This window comes from Cupressus sempervirens, chromosome 4 (genome assembly GCF_028749045.1).
Source record: "Cupressus sempervirens isolate cs-2001-9-10 chromosome 4, ASM2874904v1, whole genome shotgun sequence".
Classification (NCBI taxonomy): Eukaryota; Viridiplantae; Streptophyta; class Pinopsida; order Cupressales; family Cupressaceae; genus Cupressus; species Cupressus sempervirens.
Genome location: NC_143121.1, coordinates 540,327,622 through 540,346,385, shown reverse-complemented (window position 1 = coordinate 540,346,385; position 18,764 = coordinate 540,327,622). Strand labels below are relative to the sequence as shown.

General features: G+C 36.5%; 1 protein-coding gene across 1 annotated transcript in view; it reads left to right on the top strand.

The window, feature by feature from the left end:
* LOC149562327 (Metallopeptidase M24 family protein) overlaps positions 1 to 18,764 on the top strand; it is a 325,045-nt gene that overhangs the window by 172,279 nt on the left and 134,002 nt on the right. The gene's annotated exons all lie outside the window — the stretch shown is intronic.

The window sequence follows — 18,764 nt, the reverse complement described above, 5'->3', positions numbered from 1 at the left end:
ATAAACATTGAATTATAATACAATTCTAATTTGATTGTGAAAATGCAGTTAAATTAAACTTTTTGGTTTTCTTTTCATATCAAAGCTTCCTTCATAGTGATTCATGATCCTAATTTCTTTTTACTACGGGGAGTTTGGATGAGTAGTAGATAAGATGAAAGAGTTAGTTATATGAAGGCTATATATTACCTGTAGTTGGATGAGTGAACTGAACCAAATTCGATAAAAAAAAGAAGGAAAAATAGTCATTACAAAGGAAAAATAGTTGTTACTAAGGAACTTAAAGAAATAAAAGTTACGTGGCTTGGCATCGATTTAATGAGTATGAGCAGTGTTAGGCAATTTTAGGTCATTAAAAGGGGTCTTTAGCTAGACCAGTTCATGATATATATCTTTTGTTTCAAATCAAAATGAAATCTTAGGGCACCTACAGAAGCCTTTCTAAGATAAGATTGAATTGGTGGTCCTGATATAACTGTTTCAATGATATACATAGCTTAGTAACTGTTAAGTTACCCTTGCACGCTAAGAAATGCTGGCCATGGAATAGCCTTTCTGGAATGTAGATAGCATGGTCGACCCATCACAACATTACAAAAAAAGAAAAAAGTGATGGTTCTGAATAAGGCTTTCGAATAATATGGATGATAGATGAAGAACTTGCAAAAAAATCACATAACTTGTTGGAAGTTCACAAGTGACTCGCTGTAAATACTAAAATTTGATGGCATGTTATTTTCTGAGTTTTTATCATGTCACCTGGTTGAAGCACTAGTAAGATATCCCTTAAATATCGGAGTTGCCGGAAACTCCCATGTCCCTCCTTGGGCGCGCGTATCCCCATATCCAATTTGGAAACGTATCCAATACTGCCCAGATACATGTCAAATATTGTACCCATGTCTTCCTAATAAACTTGATTTTCAAACCGTACCAAATACTATGGGATTTGTTTGTTTAAAAGATTTGACGTAAATCTTCCCTTTAATCAATGTAAAAAAAACTATATTAAAGCAATTTAAAAAAAAAAAGTGTAAACAAAACTTGTACCGAATGAGAAAGACAAATAAAATGTTTTTCTATTGCAGCAACCCATTTTTGGGTTACCTTCTAATCCAACTCTACTATGTTTACATATTGTAAAGCGTTAAATTAACTTATAAATATTGTTTGTAGCATTTATATGTCAATATTACTTTTAAATAATGAAAATCTCCTGCAATAACTTAGAAAACTATGTTAAATATATGTAAGTGAGTTATTTAATAATGTCATGTCCAGCCGTATCCATATTGTGGGTCTTAAAAAATCGCCCTATCCGTACCCAATACCGTATCTGTATTATTACCCATATCCGTATCCATGCAACTTTGTTAAATATATAAAAATAAATATTATATATAGTTAAAATCTATAATTATTTAATACATTGTATATATATCATAAAATAAATCTGAAACATAATATAAATTCATAAAACACACACACATATATACACACCAACCATTTATATAAAAAGATAAATAACCACATATACAATAATACTGAAGTAGTAATATTAAATACAAATAATACCAAACGTCAATCTTACTAAATAAATCATATAACAAATGATATTTAAATTAATACTATAAATAATATAATGTTCTAAATATACAGTGACTAAGGGAAAGACGTGACCCTCTTTTTGGTTGCAGCCTTGCTTCCCACTCCTATGGGTATACATAGGGAAACAAAAAATAAGGGTATATTTCAGGGAACCAAAAACAAGTTACAAGCAGCATTTGTAGTTGATCAAACAGCAAGGGAAAAAAATATAGTTTGGAAAAAGCCAATCATAATTCAGCAAGTACACAGTCAGCACAGTCAACTATTCCAGTCAGTCCATATTATATATGTTTTTCAACCACACATAAACAGCCAATCACCAATGCTCAAATATCTGATTTTAATCAGAGCCATATACAAATAATTCATTATTTTAAAATAATCAGAAAATATTCATTCAAGGCACAAACACAAATGCCAATCAGAAGTATTATAAAAGCACAGTTAGCCATTACATTAGCAAGGAGCACCAAATCATCTGAGGTAGAATATTAAGAAGTCAAAGCAGCTAATAATAATTGCAACAGGTCTGCAATATACCTGAGACATGCAGTCAGCATACATTAAATAAATTTCAGAATTTTCTTCAGAGATAAATATAAAAAATGCATACCAATTAGTATTATGAAAACTGTCTTCTTAAAGTTATTGCAAATCTACTAATTATAAAATTGATCAGAAGCAGATCAGACTTGGTTAACAACCAAGCACAGGCATAATCAACTTTATTTATGTTTGTTAATCATAAATATGATCCAAGGTTTGCTTAGTGGAAGGCATTCTTAATGAATGTCGTATAACAAATTAACAATCCAAGCCAAGATTGGTGGGGGAAACTCTTAATGAACATATAACAATCCAAGCCAAGATTGGCAGGGGAAACTCTTAATGAATGTCATTAAATAATAAAAGCTATGCTTGGTGGAGGCATTCGAAATGAATGTCAATAATTCCAAGTTGGGAATCTAGAGAGAGATTTTGATATTTTCTTAGAGACCATATATATATATATATATAGTAGATGGAAAATAGATATGCATATTTGATAGAGGGATCCACGTTGATGGGTATTCATAATGCTTGATGGGTATCCAAAAGGCTTTTACATCGCCTTAGAGATTTTTGTGATTCCTTGGAGGGGCGCAATCAGTATTCCTAGCTCACTTACTACTCTTCAAAAGTCTATCGCCCCTTCTACCTCCTTTAGGAGGGCTCATGGTTGGTTCGCTAAGGCCTTCGCCCTTCTTTGTTCTATTGGTATCGAGTACCGGTATTCTCTTGGGGCACCCCCTCATCTCCTTCCCCCCAAACAGTAGCTGAGTAGGTTTATCAAGATTGACATATACAGAGAGTTCATTTGCACTACTTTGGTCAACCCCTTATGGAAGTCTTCATGCAAAGATTATGTTCCTATGCAACACACTCTTTGGAGGTTTGGGTTGGGATTGTCATTCGCCCTTTGTTCTTATCCCATCACTGGTCCCATTCCTTTTGGATCCCTCCGGGCTCCTTTAGAGTGGGCTTGCATTGGTTTCACATTGACAGTGATCATCAACTAAATAGGGAGAACAAGGTTTTCTAGCTATGCAACATCAAAGATCCTGAGACCAAGGAGCACTTCATATTTCATTGCCCTATTTATTATGAGATTAGGTGAGGTTCTACTGTCTTTGCAAGAAGTCACAGGATCTCTCCATCTTCAAATTTACGGATTAGAGGTGTCTTGTTGCCTACATCCAAAAAGAAACAAGCTCTGGAGCCACTCTCTTCAACACCACAGACACACTCTTGTTAGCTCATCACCTCCTTTTTTGGGCTCTCCTTGGCTTGGGGCACCAAGCTTTGGCATGGTTTGTCTTCAGGTTTCTCCAAATCCATTAAGTCCCGCATGGGCTCTTTTCAACAACGACCTACTCGTCTAGGAACTCCTTGCAAGGACAATCCTCCTTCAAGACCCCTCCTAGATCTTCCTCTTACCCCTATATCTATGGGTTCTTTGCTAGTGCTTTGGCCTCTTAGGGGCAGTGGGGTTTCCCTGTTGGACCCCACCCTACCCTATCTCTCTTTTGTTTGTTTAGTTTTTTTAGTTTGTCTCTAGTTTTTTCTGCTTTGTTTACTCAAACACCGTTTGGTGCCTCTGCTTTGAGTTGATCCCTTGTTTTATTCTGGGCAGTCCCTTTTCTCCATTTTGTATTCATTTGTTGGACATTAATAAATCTATCTTATCCTTACCTTCTCATCTTCAGTAAGGAAGAATATTTAGAGTTCAGTCAAATTTTTCGAGATTCACTACATATGGGGTTTTTTATGAATGGATGTTGACCTCTTTTCACATCTTTTAAATAATGGGATGTGCCAAGGTGGAGTCTTTATGATGAGTTGCAACTTTCATTTGAACTAATTTGTTCTTAATACACTCAAATTTGTCTTGAAGTCTGGGATTGTCAGAGAAACCCTCTATGTGATGGAGGTAAAATAAAAAAATTCCCTATATGTGTTACATGTCACAATTGAACAAAGATAATTGTTCATCGCGATATCCTCCATTTTGATCTACTCATATGTCATCATCATTAGTTGCAAAGGCTTTATAACTCAAGCATCTTCTTGAACAATATGAATAATGAAATAATATACAATTTGGGTCAAAAAATGTATGTATATTACCTTTTTCAAAATGACTAAATCAATGTCAATGAGGTGTGGTGGTTGCATGTGAAGCATTCAATGTGATCTATTGGTCCTTGTTGGTTTTCACGATTTCCCAAAGTGCATTAATAATTGTTTTATCTTGTTGGATATTCTATCAGCTCATCACTTCATTCTTTACAAGGACTCACTTTATGCACAATACCAAGCATTCATTTGCCACCACTCCCTTTTCCTTGATCCATAAGGTTCAAGATGATGTCCTATCTGTGATCTGTGATAGTCTTCTTGTCCTAGGATCACCCCTATTTGGCCCTTCTTGTTAATTCTTCAGTGCACAAGTTCTTCACTGTTGTTCGAAACCCTTAAGTGGATTTTGGAGGGTTCTCTCTTTCCTCTGCATCTTTTTCTCTAATTTTGTTTCCGTTGTTGTTTCTTCTTCGGAGGCTGTATGGTGTCCTTGTTAGGTTTGCCCCCTTTTTGTTATTGGTGCTCCCTTTGACCCTTTTTGGTCTTTCATTGGACATTAATATATTTATCTTATCTTTTCTATCATTTGCACCTATATGGTTAGTTTGATTATTTGTTAGTAATTTGTTTAACTCATCATTACTGGAAAATACTTAGGTTTTCTCTAACATCATTGCATAAATATATGATTCCAATACAATGTTATTGATTTTGTGTGATAAACTTTTATTATGGTTCAAAGTTGTGGACAAAACTTGGGGAGAGATAGGGAAGCTTCACAATAGATTACACTGTCATTAAACAAGCATGAAAAGGGCATTTTTTGAAGGACATGCATAATTCAAAATACGAGGACACAACATATCATTGTCAACAACACTCCTATGATGAACCAATATCAAAGTAAAACATAACATGGTCTCAAAACAAAAAGGAGGGGCATTACATCCTTCTGTCTAGGGTCAAGCTTACTTATGGAAGCCTATGAAAAGATAAGGGTAAAGCTCTCTAAATTTGGCAGCATCTTCCCATGTACTAGAGGTCTCATCGTTGGGGTCCCATTGGATCTATGAAATATCCCAAACCAGATATTTATTCGATTTTTCCTCCAAATATATTCAAAACTAAACATATGTAGATGTATTACAAAATACAATAAAAAACCAACATAAACTTCAACAGATATTAAACTGTTTTTTCTTGAAATGATACTCAGGATTCAAGCATAGAAAAATGCATTACAGACCCACAATATAACGCCAAAAAACTCTCATACAATTCCTCAAACATGTTATTTTGTTATATAACAGCAATACAATAATCAACATTCAGAACCCAATCTTAAACACAAAGTTTACAGTCAGATTGGAACACTTAGAGAAGAACTTGTAAGTGCATACAAGACACCTGAAGTGATGTCTCCACTGACAATGGGTTTGCGTCCATTGTTTGCCAGCACAAGGGACTACGTCCTCACACTGGCTGAAAGCTGAAGCTTTCCGAATACTCTCGCAAGAGAGAAACTGAAATCTGAATAATAAATCAAGCATATCCCAAGGAATGAGTCTCATCTCCTTTTATCTTCACACTGTGACTCTTCGACTACTCTTCATGGCTTTTTGTCTTATCTCTCCTTGTCCTTTTTGCCCACTTTATAATATTAAATTGACCATTAATAATTTGAGTCCTCGCTTTCCAAGTCAAATTTTAATATTATATAACTGTCTAACTTTTCTAATGTCCCAAAAAGGGACATTACAAATCTCCCCTCCTTGAAATTGCTTATCCTCAAGCAATTAATATCGGGATCCCATATGAATCTGCAAGTTGCTCTGCAGCCCAAACTAAAAACAAATCCGACCATACTGCGAAGCAAGGTGCCACTCTGCAATCCATCCGTCAATCGGTTCCCTGGATCCCATATAACTCTAAGAAAAAATGTTGCACCTGTAAATTGTACAACTCTGATCACCACTGCATTCAGCCTCAAACTGAATAGAGCTACAACAAAATCCTTGACAAGCCCTAGATACATACGATCAACACCTGGAACCCAAACCCTGTTGTCATAACCAGCCGATATGATAAGGTAAAAATGTATCAATGAACTATGCATAACCTAGTAGATGGTAACAACCCGATCTAAATGGTTGATGTAAGAAACAAGCCACTCAAAAACTGAAAATAACACCACGGGCATATCAAATACCATATTGTTGTCATCAAACTGGAGAACCTCCGGGTACATAGGTACTATGAATAAGAGTGAAGTTGACAAACTGTTCCTTGTGATTGAAACATAATTCTCATCAATGCTCCACCAAGATCTATCCAATGGATGATGTAGGAAATCTATCCAACTCCTCTATAGGGTGAAATAGGAAACCATATTTGGACTGATTCAATGATCAGTAATAGTAGTAAAATCACTACCCCCATCCTGTGACCCATATTCACTGCTAGGAACTGTACTAGGATTCAATATCCTGAAATCAGAATCATCTTCTTCATGACAATAAAAAAGGGTGTCCTCATTTATTTCAAAAAGGGGATTATCGGAAGTCCAATCAGCATCCACTTCAAACATGGGGTTGTCTATAAGCTAAATGTGATCTAAAACCTTAGGACTAAGTCTTTTAGGACAACTGTCCTAGTCATAAGTCTGCTGAATGCTATCAAATTCCTCAGTTACTTCTTGGAAAAACTCTGCCTCACTTTATCCTCATGTTCTCAAAAATGGTTTGTGATCCTGATCTGATCTCCTTCCTAAAGAGATAGCCGAGTATCAACCAATGCCTCACGAGCATACTTAAGCTCCCTGTTGAGCCCCTTAATCTCATTCTTTTCTCCATTTGATTGATCAACATATATTTCAGCAACCTTAAGAATATAATCCCCGTTTGACAACAAATATAAATAATCTAATTTCATAGTTTCAAGAGCTGTTTTGACCACCTGCAAATCAGCAACAGGCCAATCTCCTTCCATTTCCCTTTGAGCCTTCCTACAGAAATCCTCAACCAACTTGTGAGTGCTGTCATAACGTACCAAAGAGGCCACAACCATGTCTTCACTAACATTCAGCTGGTTCTTTAAGGTATGCATTGCATTATAGTCTTGTTGAAGCGGTTTATCGTCTTGTAGTGTCATCTTAGGTTGTTTCTCCAAATCCATGTCATGGGTATCAGAAACATATGGTTCATCATACAAAGATTCCACTCTGCTATTACCTCGTGTGCAACCGCCCTCATCAACCTTCTTGTCAAAGCTAACCTCCACATCACCAACATAGAAACTTGCATCCTATGTAACATCTTTTACGTGATCACGAGAAGGCTGAAAATCATTGGTAGTTGATTGCTCTTCTTTTTCAAGAACCTCTATTCGATGATCTTGATCTGCTAGAAATTCCTCATACACATTTTTTGCTTGGACCCTTGCAAGAAGATCTTGAACCAATTCCAAATACTTCCTTTTTGCCATATCAGTTTTATTTTGCTGCTCTAGATGAAAATCCAAGTAAACATCGAATGATAAATCTTTCCAAATTCGGGTAGGAAATTCTTTATACTCTCCATAAATGTCGAGTATTTCAGCTCTTATATCAGATTCAAAATTCTGGGCTAACTAGTCTTGTGGCTTCATAGTCCCCTTCTTGATTTTATCTTTATACTCTCCATAAATGTCGAGTAATTCTGCTCTTATATCAAATTCAGAATTTTGGGCTAATTGGTCTTGTGGCTTCATAGTCCCCTTCTTGATTTTATCCAAATATTTTCCCATTGTTGAATGTTGTTATCTTGTTACTATAAGTTTGACCAACAGCTACATTCTGCCCCAAAATTGCCTTCTTCAAATAGTCAAACTGTCTTGATTTCTTTATCGATTGATAATATCAATAGGATTTGGTACTCCACAATCTGACTTTGCTCAAGGCGTACATATACAAAAAATCTTGAAAATGGAAAATAATCTATTCCCTTCCTATTAAGAAATCAATTAAATAGTTCGCTAATTTAGTGTAGCTAATTCCTAGGAATTTAGAGTTGAAATCTTAATGGCTGGCAATTTCTTTGTCTTGTCTTTCTCAACTAACTCTCGGAAGTTTATACTTCATTAGATGGGATGTTACAACATCAAATCTATAGTATGTGGACCTTTTACCTTTGATACTTACTACTAGGCCCTTAATGTAACACTCTCAGGAGTTCTTGAGACTTATTCTCTTATTTTATGGGGTATCAAGTCTTGCACCCTAAGCTTTTAATATTGCCTCAAGCACAAACCCCATCATTGTCTCTCTGACCAATGGTGTGAATCCATGACTGACACCTCAGAAAGCTACCCTGTGAAGTCTGTAAATGTAGACTATTCAATTCGCTTAGTTGACATTTCATCTAATTGTTCTCATAGGAGATGATGGGATTGAGGAAGAGGACCCCACCATCTATTGCTTTGAACTTATTGAAGATTCATACTTGCATTCACCTTGTTTGGTGGACAATGATTGACAATGGTTGAACCTTTTTGAGATTTCAGTGACTTAGCATGATTTCTTTGTCATACTTAACTCACCAGCCTACGAATTAATTCAGTAAGAATCAGTGACCCTTAAGCCTTTGCTAAATGATTTGAATTCAATGGTTCAATGAGAAATTATGCCTGTTCCAGGTATAACCAAGCCATAGTTCTGTCACAACTGGAAATTTTGCAACTTATTTAGCACATGATACTCTCTCCTACTCGCTTGCTTGTGTTTTCTTTGTCTTCAACCAGCGGTGTGCCTTTTCATTTGCTGATACTGCTAAATCAACTTCATTCACCCCAAAATTCGAAGATGAGAGAAGAAGAATGTCGGATGTTTGGGGAGAATATGGGTGATATTCCAGTCTGAGGTTGATAAACTTGATGGCCACTTGCTCTACTGTATGTTACCTTCTGACTGCTGTTGAACAGTCACACAATGTCCATGTCCTCTAGTGATGTTATTATTCTTAACCCGCAGGCTACTCCGCTTCGTGATTCTCAAACTGCCTTCTTGGTTCCAACGATGTTATGATGTGGTTCCCTATAAAATATCCAAGACTTGATGAAATACGTGCCTTCTAGAAAACACCTGCCTCTTCTTCCTCTGTTGGTGTTATTACATGGGTGGAGGCATCGCATATTTGTGTGTTGTAATGATGGTCCACCGGACGGTTAATGTAACGCTTTTGAACCCAATACAACAATTTTCACGGTGTTACACTTAGCTATTAGAGAAATGTGGAGCATAAACTTGTATCTACTCTGTCAGCTGACTGGATTGTCGTCGGTGTTTCCGTAGCCGATGGAGTGATTGTCGTCGGTGTTTCTGTAGCCAACGGGATGATTGTCATCGGTGTTTCTGTAGCCGACGGGATGATTGTTGTCGGTGTTTCTGTATTCTGTAGCCGACAGGATGATTGTTGTCGGTGTTTCTGTATTCTGTAGCCGACGGGTAAATAGTTTGTAGCGGACATAATGTTTGTGGCCGACGGACTCCTTCAGGAAGGTTCGGTGGATAGTATTTATATCTTGTCTGGGATCATTGTAATTCATCATCTATCATTAATCATTCATCTTATGAAGCATAATGTAATGTTTGGCATATGCGAATATAACATAAAGGGTTCTGCTGTTCGTGTCCATTGTCTGTATGAGTTGATTTCTTTACCAGTACGGTAAAAAAAAAAAATTTGAAAAAAAAGAAAAAAGAAAAAAAAATATTAAAAAATAAAAATAAAAAAATAATTTGATTAAAAAATAAAAATAAAAATTTGCGCAAACTGAGTAGGCCGCGGGCAACTCTCTGCGGGAGGGACCCCGCGGGCACATGTCTGCGGGTAACTCTTTGCGGGAGATAGCCTGCGGGCACATCTCCGCGGGAGATTACCCCACAGTCAACCCCCGTCAACCTTGTCTGTTCGCGGACATGTCCACGGGAGATAGCCCGCGGGCACATCTCCGCGGGAGATTACCCCGCGGTCAACCCCCGCCGGCCTTGTCTGTCCACGAAAGTATCTGCGGGCTTGTCTTTAGCCGCGGTGTTGCTTTCCAATATTTTTTCCGCGCAGCTTTTAATAGTGCATCCTAGACCGATGCAGCGGCTAAACAAATAAATGCATTGGAAGTGAAAAGAGCAGAACACAAAGAGGTATCGGATATGTTTGAAGATTTGGATTTTGCCCTGATCGTCGCTGAGGCTGAAGATGTTCTCGGTGGGATATGAAAAGTCATTATCGATTTTCTCGAACTAATGAGACGACTGGTCCTGAAGTGCGATGGTTACTTGAATTTCTGTTTGATAGCATTGCCAGGGGTGTTCAGATGCTGACAATTGTTTCCTTTTAGCACCAATACTGATTGTGCTCTTGCTCGTTCGTCTGTAAGGAGCAGTTTTAGAATACATCCATTGTGATTCTCAGAATTTTGTGTCTCTCATTGCCGGAGGAGATGTTTCAGTGAAAGATTGTTGGAGTTCTGTTTCTCATTTGTGGAGGAGAGAGTATTCGAGTCTATGTAGAAGATGGGTTTGAGGGGTTTTCTAAAAAAAAAAAAAAAAAAAAAAAACATGACGACAGATTCAAGCATGCTCAGAATGAGTAACGGAGGATACCAAAGGGAAGGGGAAGTCTCAGTGATTGTCAGAAAGAGTGTAGAATTGGCCGCAGGACCCCGCGGGGGCGCTGCCCCTCGACCCTGCCCCTGGACCCCCAGACGTTGCGGATATCATTCATGGGACGTATGACCAGTTGATAAAGACTTGGAGCTGCTACAGGCATGGAGTGTTTGTGTACCAGAGGCACTGGGAGTAGGTGTTGGCCGAGAGGCTGTCTTGGTGGATGCATAGAGAGCTCGGGAGGAGTGGGTCATCCAGAAGGCAGTACAGCGACACTTAGCTCAGTGGACCCAGTGTTGGAAGCAAAGAAAGCAGCACGAGTGGCTATCAAGGTCAGCTTGTGGAGACAGTATTGTGTTAGTAGAGGCTACAAATGTAACGGGATGAATGGGAAGTGATGTGACAGAAGCAGATTCTTTGTTGTAGTCACTCTGTTAATGTATTTTTGTTGTTAATTTGTCTTAGATATTTTGTTAGTTGTCAGGAGACGACTTTTCTTTTTGAGGGGGATGGTGTCAGCTGATTGGATTGTCGTCGGTGTTTCCGTAGCCGATGGAGTGATTGTCGTCAGTGTTTCTGTAGCTGACGGGATGATTGTCATCGATGTTTCTGTAGCTGACGGGATGATTGTTGTTGGTGTTTCTGTATTCTGTAGCCGACGGGTAAATAGTTTGTAGCGGACATAATGTTTGTGGCCGACGGACTCCTTCGGGAAGGTTCGGTGGATAGTATTTATATCTCGTCTGCGATCATTGTAATTCATCATCTATCATTAATCATTCATCTTATGAAGCATAATGTAATGTCTGGCATATGCGAATATAACCTAAAGGGTTCTGCTGTTCGTGTCCATTGTCTGTATGCGTTGATTTCTTTACCAGTACGGTAAACATGCTCAATTGTTATGGGAAAGATTGCTTCCATGTAACGTTTTCACAAGGAGCATCAATGAAAATTCAAACTTTCTCGGCCCAATGTTATCCGCAACTGCCCAGATATGGTCATGTTTTCAAGATAATGACACCGTGGCATTCAAGAATAAGTTGATACTGCGTAGACTTACCACTGTAATAATCTTTCTTATAATTTGACTAAGAAATTGATATTCTAGTCAAGAAAGAATCTACCTTAAATATTGAAAGTAGTTGGACTTCTAACCAAGGAATTTTAATAAACAGTTGGCATACTCGTCTGCTATCAACTATTGATGTTACTATAATGTTGTAAATGATAGTAACCAATTTACAGAAACTGTCCCACAAATTGGATTTATTTGTTTGCAAGCTATTACAATGTTTGTATGTCAATATTCATAAGAATTGCAAAACCTGAGTTACATAAATTAATCAAACAATATTTCCCGCATTGCTTTGACAGTCGGACTTCAATGTACCAAGGAAAATCATGCAAAAGCCAACGTATCCAATATGTAAAACATGGCAGAATAACATATAGTCTAACCTCAAGCAATCCCTGGATCTATCTGCTAAAGAGAGAGACTACTCGAGCTGCTGAATGGAGGGCACCTATGCTACTGGGAAAAGGTAATATTAATACTGCTACCTTGTGAAGTTCCGTTATACCTTCAGAGAATCTCCCACAAACATTCCCAGCCTGCTTGTCTTGGCCTCACTGTTATCCTTTTGAACTTATACCCGATGCACTATAGATAATTGCTACTATGGGAGTCCACTATGGAGATGAGTGTGGTAGCGGCTTGTTGCTTCTAACTCCATGCTTAACCTAGGTGATTGTTTGCTGTAAGTAGGATTTTGATTTGGATCATGAACCCGAACTAAGGGAAACTAACACCAGTAAGGAATACCTCTACTACTACAGCTATGGAGTGACTGTTCTCATATCTGCTCATTAGCTCACGTCTGTTGTTATTGACTCATACACTGTTAGCCCAGTCGGGTATCTTTAGTCACCAATTCTTTTCTCCAGCTGTAAGCATTTACTTATAAACTTCATGCAACCCTCATCAGTCATTGCCCAAAAATATTACTTCTGACCAATCTCCACTAGCCATTGATAGCTTCCAATATCATATGCTTAAAAAAAAAACTGTTATATTTGCGTAGCATTGAGAAATAAATGGGTTGTATCTCAGGATATAAAATCTTTGTTTCTCAAGTAGAATTACTTCACAAATACCCGTGATCAAAAGAGAAAATCATTTGTAAATCTGTAACTTCGTCTCCCATGAAAGCTCTGGCTATACCCAAAAGGATGGTAGGTTCGAGGCTCTGATACCACTGAAATATCCCAAACTAGAATATTTATTTGATTTTTCCTCCAAATATATTCAGAACTAAACATATGCAGATGTATTACAAAATACAATAAAAAGCCAGCAGAAACTCCAACATATATTAAATTGTTCTTTTTCAAAATGATACTTGGGATTTAAGCATGTAAAAATGCATTAGAGACCCACAATATAAAGCCAGAAAACTCTCATACAATTCCTCAAACATGTTATTACATTATACAACAACAATACAATAACCAACATTCATAATCCAATCTTAAACATAGAGTTTATAGTCAGATTGGAACACTCAGAGAAGAACCTGTAAGCGCATACGAGACACCTGAAGTGATGTCTCCATGGACAATGGGTTTGCGTCCAGTGTCTGTCGGCACGAGGGGCTATGCCCTCACATTGGCTAAAAGTTGAAGCTTTTTGAATACTCTCACAAGAGAGAAATTGAAATTTGAATAATAAATCAAGTATATTCCAAGGAATTAGTCTCATCTCCTTTTATCTTCACAACTGTGACTCTTCGACTACTCTTCCTAGCTTTTTGTCTTATCTCTCGATGTCCTTTTTGCCCACATTATAATATTAAATTGACCATTAATAATTTGAGTCCAAGCTCTCCAAGTCCAATTTTAATATTATATAAATGTTTTAAACTTTTCTAATGTCCCAAAAAGGGGACATTACAGTCTATGCTGTGGCCCTTAAGGTCTAGTGTCCGTTACTGGAGGTTATGCACGGGCTCTAAAGCCAACAACCCGTCCTCAACCTATAGAGCATTCCAATTCAGAACATGAGAAAAATCAGGTATATATTTTCTAGATACAAAAACATGAAACACATCTTGTGTGCATGCCAGGATGGGCAGCAATGCAATGCAATAGGCTATAGGTCTAATTTGCTTTAGAATCTCAAATGGACCTGCATAATGAGGTGCAAGCTTTGAAACCTTTCTATAACAAATCAATGTCTTCCAAGGGTGCACTCTTAGAAAACCTTGTCCCCTATTGAAAAGTGTCTATCCACCTAGTGAGCATTTGCATATTTTTCTTGTCTGTTTTGAGAAGCAATAAGATGTTCCCTAATATGTTTCACCCGAAACTTCATATCCTCTAAACTATCCCAACTCAACAAAGTATGACAAAATCCACCTTATAAGGCTTGAAAAGGTGACATACCCAAGGAGCTATGATACCCATTATTGTAGGCAAACTCTACCAAGTATAGATAGTCCTGCCAGTGGGTTTGTCTATCCATAACATACATTCTCAACATATCTTCCACAATTTGATCCACATGTTCGTTTCAACTGTCCATCTCAGGGTGATAAGCTGAACTAAAATTTAATTATGCACCTAAAACATGTTGAAGCGAGGTCCAAAATAAAGAGTTGAATACTAGATCGCAATTAGGTAGAATGTTATGTGAAATATCGTAAAGTCTCACAATATCTCCCATAAAGACTCTAGCTACAATAGTTGCAATATAAAATGACTTGATAAGGGAAAATTGGGCAATGTTTGTCATTTTATTAGCAATCACCATAATAGCATCATGTCTTTGAGGAGTAACTAGCAAACCCAAAACAAAATATATGGAGATCACATCCCATTTCCACTTGGGTATGCTATGAGACTACATGAGACCTGTAGGGTGTTGGTGTTTTGCTTTCACCCTTTGGAATGCTAGGCATCTTGCCACCAAATCCAAAATATCCTGTATCTGTCCTAGCCAAAAGTATAACTGTTGTAAATCAGCATGCAACCCCTAGATGGGTGGAGTATGGTGCATGATGAGCTTTTGAAAGAGTTAAGGCGAGTAAACTAGTGTTGGGAGGCACGTAGATTTGTCCTTGATGTCGTAGTACCACATATGCATCTAAGGAATAACCCACAAATCTACCTTCTAAGTGCCTTGCAAATTCTGCCTCAGCTTTGACCTCCTGACACCACGCATCTATAGGAAGTTTCTGAAGGATACAATTTTTCAAATCTATAGCAAGAGATAGTGCAGTGAACTCATGTTTTCTTCAGCTTAGGGCATCTACTACCATGTTTTTTTTACCCTGAATGTACTTAACCTCAAAATTGTATTGACATAGAAATTCCATCCATTGAGATTAGGTTGGGTAAATATATAATGTAAACTACGACGGTCTATATGTAGCACAAATTGATTCCCTATCAAGAAGTGTCTCCACCTTACCAAAGCGTGGATTGTAGCTACTAACTCAAGGTCATGTGTGGGATAGTTTATCTCACAAGTCTTTAGTTTTTGGAAAGCAATAATGCGCCCTTCGTGCGTTAACATTGCCCCAATCCCCTGTAATGATGCATTCATGCAAACTAGGAAATCCCATGCAGGATAAATAACTACAAGAATAGGAGTACTGGTAAGCTTCTCCTTTACATAATGGAGAGTTGCCTTGCATTTATCTATCCATCCAAATTTCTTTCCTTTCGTTTGCAAGGATGTAATTAGATGAGCAATCCTAGAGAAGTCTTGTGCAAAACATCGGTAATAACCTGCTAAGCCCATAAAGCTGTGGACTTTTGCTACATTCTTGGGTGTCGACCACTCAACAATAACTTCTATCTTCACTGGGTCAACTACTATGCCATCTCTAGAAATAACATGTCCAAGATATTTAATCTTAGTCTTGAAGAATATACATTTGGCCAAGTTTGCATATAACCGATTCTCTTGCAAACATTGCATTACTTGACGCAAATTTTGTTCATGCTCTTCGTATGTTCTAGAGTAGATAAGAATGTCGTCCAATAATATTACAACAAAATGATTTAGGTAAGTTCTGAAGACTTTGGTGGTTCCCAAAACCGTAGATTAGAATCCTACAAGTCCTGCCAACTCAATGTTGAGATATCCAATCGGTAATCACCAACTTGACAAGATCAATTAGTTTGATTTTTTGCACTTCTGGCTCTGCAAGGCCAATGTGGGTGTACTTGATCTTGAACAAATCACTTAAGTCCAAGATACTTACAACATATTGGTTAGAATGCAAATGCAACAAAAGTTTCACAAATGGAAAGGATTCCAGAAAACTTTAAACTTGCAAATTATGAATTCAGAACAAAAGTAAATGATTATATAAATGTGAGTGTTTTAAATAAAGAATAATTATTATGGATTTTTGCAAAAAATGAATATATTAATTCTTCAAAGGAAAAATATTAAATAATTGCTAGGGTATGGATTATGAATCATGAATAATATAAAGACTAGTGCCAAAATTGATGGGTAAATAGAGTCAATATTATAAGTCATTAAATACTATTTTATAAAGTTCTATGCACCTTAACCATAAACAATTTAGTAATCAAGACGTGATAGATCAAATATATAGACACAATTTAAAACTAGTTTGGAATGCTCTTTAACTCCTATGACAGGGAGACAAATCGGACACAGATTCAGAAACAATTAAATATTTCACAATATCTGCAATGATCAAGTTTAAAATGCTATAATTGACCCTATCCACTTATCTATCATATAAATTATTTATAGAATTTAAAAATAATTAGAAAGGACACAACTTAATAATATTTCAAATCTAAAATTTAAAATAAATAATTATGCTTACAGATTCTGCTGGAAATAAAAGTGCACTAGAGACACTCCTTATGAATGATCCATCCAATGCAGTTTGACTCTAGAATCACATAAAAATTTATTCAATAATCCAACATCCAAAGGCTTAGTTCAAAAAGTCCATTTCTTTGACAATGAAAGAATGTAATATATCAAATGTGCTATAAATCAGTATCGAAAGTACATATTATATTCTTTCATTTGATTTTCATCTTATATTTATAGACCATGGAGAGACATTTCCTCAACCATCGCACACCTTCAAAAATAAAACTAATCATTAATACTTCGTTATAGAGTTTGTAAATACGTAATCATTCTGCCAATCGCTACCATCTGATAACTATTTTGAAACAGATAGGGACTAAAATATAATGAGGTGTCATTTTTACATTTATGCATATGTTCCTCTTTAATGATAATCGTGGCTTGGCTCAAGATTAAGAACAAATCAATTTCAGGGAACTATATATTGCATATCTTCCTCATCCTACCTTCTTTTGAATGATAGTTTTGCCTTCCGCTCCATATTGTTCGCACTCTGTATTTGAGATGGTACTCTGTGTGTGTGTGTTTATTCATACCTGCAAGAGACAGGAAGCATCATTAGATAGAGATCATCGAATAATGATAGGTAAAAAATCTTGTGTTGGAGCCTTCTGAAGGATACGACAACTTTTAGAATGGCATCTAGTGTATTTGCTTGTGAAAGGGAATGATAACATATGCTTCAATATTCCTTAATGAACCAAAAAGTGAATATGGTGAACCACTTGCAAGTACACAAGGAATTTCTTCTAAACATTCCGATCTAGCACCCCTAATTTCCATAAGCATAAAGAGGTATGAAATAGCAAAGTGTCATTTCCTTCTATTATCGGGCCTGACAATTTACTTCAAAACGATTATTTTTATAATTGTGGGTGCAGAAGATAGCTGACACATTCCTATTGACCATGCCTCTATGACAATGCCAATAATTTTGAAGATTCTAATCATTAGCACTCTCCGCTTCAGAATGATTACCATTTCATATTGATAATTGACCACATTTTATAATCATAGAATTCCTGTTCTCGGTCAACATGGATTCAGCTTTTAAGGACGAGCTTTATGTGATCTCTCTTGCCATCTGTATTATATTCATATGCTGTTAAACACCATCTGCCGAATCTAAAACAATATTATTGTAGAAAGTATGTTATCTTTCTAAATAAAATAAAATAATAAATGATAATAAATACAAAATAGATAAGTAAGAAATAGTATAATACAAATTAACTAAATCTAATAGTAAGTCAAGAGATGTAATTAAAAGACGTGACTTTAAAGAGAGGAGAGTTCATTTTAAAGAGCAAGGAGGAAGAGAAGAAGAGAAGAGTTAAAGAAGGATTATTTAGAAGAGAAAGGAGAAGAAAACAAGTGACTTTTTCAAATATTTTCAATGATGAAAGAATGTGACTCTTTGAAAGGTTTGTGATTATGAATGGTTGTGACTCTTCAAAAATATTTTAACTATGAAGAGTTGTGACTTTTCAAAAAGATTATGATTATGGAAGGTTGTGACTTTTTGGTAGTATTGTGATTAGGAAGTGTTGCAATTTTCCAAAGGATTTTGATTATTAAGTGTAATGACTTTTCCAAAGGATTGTGATTATGAAGGGTTGTGACTTTTCAAAAGGATTGTGATTATGAAGGTTTGCAACTCTTTGAAGTGGACATGAATGATAAATAAAATATGGGAGGATTAAAAAACAATTATACCTAAGATAGTTGAATTGCAAAACCATCAGAGTAGAGGAAGTAAAGAAACTACACTAATATATATTGAATGTTGGAAATTGAATTTATATATAGTCTATGAAGGATTATAAAATGAATAACTAAAGGGAACCATAGGTGTGTTCATTTGATATGTTTATTTCATAAATAAATAAGAATCATTTGGTAGGTAAACTTAGCAAGATCAAGGATTGAGATGAGAACTTTATAGTTCTCATAGAGATCAAGTAAGAA